The sequence below is a fragment of the Rattus norvegicus genome, chromosome 4, assembly GCF_036323735.1.
Source record: "Rattus norvegicus strain BN/NHsdMcwi chromosome 4, GRCr8, whole genome shotgun sequence".
Taxonomy (NCBI): domain Eukaryota; kingdom Metazoa; phylum Chordata; class Mammalia; order Rodentia; family Muridae; genus Rattus; species Rattus norvegicus.
In genome coordinates, this window is record NC_086022.1 from 12,331,578 (window position 1) to 12,333,656 (window position 2,079).

A 2,079-nucleotide genomic window follows, 5' to 3' on the forward strand; every position below is an offset into this window, starting at 1 on the left:
TCTGCAATGGGACTTGATGCCCTCTTCTGGTCTATGTGAAGACAGTGTACCCATATAAAATAAAAGATTATTTGATTATTGAGACAGATTCTCATGCTGGCCCAGAGAATATTTCTGCTCTAAGACCGTAAGTATTGGCACTTATGGATATAAGCCACCGTACCTGGTGAAGGACATTTAAGAAGGAAAACAGGCTCGTGGGCTCTTGTAAACAAGTTCCCTGGGTGGCAGTTTTCTTTCCTTTAGAGGCTAGTTTTTTGTTGAGCCAGTTACACAGAAGTCTGTGCCTGGAGTGGACCACTTTCTAAGGTTAAGAATCATTTCCCTTCCCTGTTCAGCCTCAGCAGACACATCTGGTGCTGCTTCTGGTTTCGAAATCAAAGAAAGTCGTTCAATTTTCCTAACAGAATTGTATAGCTAGTGTTTTTTGTCTGTAAACATTAAGAACCTATGCCTCTGAGGTGGATTTAGTCAGAAGGTTATCCCAGAGGGAATAAAACAGACTCCCAGCTGTCAGCAGTGTGAAGGTCAGAGCCCTGTGCTGGAGTAAATGCTCCTCAGAGTTAGGATTTACAACATCAAATGTAGCCACCAGAAAGGTCCTTAATATAAAAAGCTCTGACGTGGTACATGTTGCATTGCTGACTTTTTTTTTTTTTTTTGAGCAGATGTGGCCGGCGCTGTGTCCAGGATGATAATGAATTCAAGGTATGTGTCAGATGGGAAGATTTGACTTTCCAGGCATAATCCCAGAAACAGTTCTTGGCCAAGGATGAGGACTCTAACCTGACTGGATATGCTGCTGTGATGGGTTAAAGGATTTACCTGAGGCCAACAGAACAGGCAGGAATTTAATGCAGTCACCCCACCCACGTCTTTTTAAATTAGATGAGGGGCTTGGGGACTGTAGTGAGAGGGCTTAGCAGTGCCTTTGATTCTGGGGTCTGGTGGAGAGAGCCAACTGTCCAAGTTCTTCTTGGACGTCATGTGTGCTAGCACACCTGTGTGCACACTCAATAAATAATCAATGGGAGTACTGGTGCGTGGATTAATACTTAGAGAGATGGCTTTGCATTTAAAGTCTTGTTAAAACATTCCTGAGTAGACGTACCCAGCGTGCTGGGTAGTGCTGTAAGGATTCTGTTTATACAAAGACTGGTAATGTCAGCATCGTCTGCACGTCGGCGTGTTGCTGTATTCTCTAATGGTTTCGGGTCTAATCACCTCTGGTGTTTCTTCTGAAGCTCTGGAGTCTGAGGTGAACTGGTTCAACTTCCAGAAGAGAAGGTAAGCAGCCGTGTGGAGAGAAAAGGTGAAAGATAGAATTTTAAATTAGCTCAAAACACAGCAACAAGATCTGACTCAGGAAGACAGGTGGTTAAAATTGCAGAAGAACTAATGCTGACACACTAATCACCAATGTGAGTAGCTGTTCTGCCCCTGTGAAGTTTGTTTAAGCCCCACTGTGCCTTGCAGAGAGCATTCCAGGAAACCGGCTGGCCCGAAGCCTAACCAGATGTGTTTCAGATGCAGATGCTTTATCATCTCTGACAAACATTTACTCCGACAGGACAAGGGATAAGATTTGCTCTCGGAATAATGAGGACCTGAGGACCCAACCCCTCAACTGACCCGACTGGGACTTCAACACGGCAGAAGGTAGGGAGTGGCTAACCACCTCCCGCTGGGCTCTAGTGGCAGGTCTCAGAGGGGCCAAGGTAAGAGAAGTGATGCAGGGGCCTGCCGAGCCACCCTGTGTTCCTAGAACGGCTTATGGAAGCCTACAGGAGATATACTCCTTTTGACCCCTTATGAGAAGGGCAGCAGGCAGCAGTGACTATGGCATTCATAGGGCAGTCGGCCCCTGACATCAGACGAAAGCTCCAGAGAATAGAAGGGCTGCAAGATTATAGCCTGAGAGATTTAGTAAAGGAAGCTGAGAAAGTATATCATAAGAGGGAGACAGAAGAAGAAAAGCAGGAGAGAGAAAAGAGAGGAGAGAGGATATACAAGATCAAAGGCGATAGAGGAATCTGACTAAGATCCTAGCCGCAGTAGTGAGAGACAGAGGAGGAGAGA

General features: G+C 45.8%; 1 non-coding gene across 1 annotated transcript; it reads left to right on the forward strand.

Annotated features, from left to right (window-relative positions):
- The first annotated feature begins 763 nt into the window (after nucleotides 1-763).
- LOC120102743 (small nucleolar RNA SNORD93) lies at nucleotides 764-834 on the forward strand. The gene has a single exon (XR_005504334.1). It is a non-coding gene; the product is annotated as a small nucleolar RNA SNORD93 (small nucleolar RNA).
- The last annotated feature ends 1,245 nt before the right edge of the window (nucleotides 835-2,079 follow it).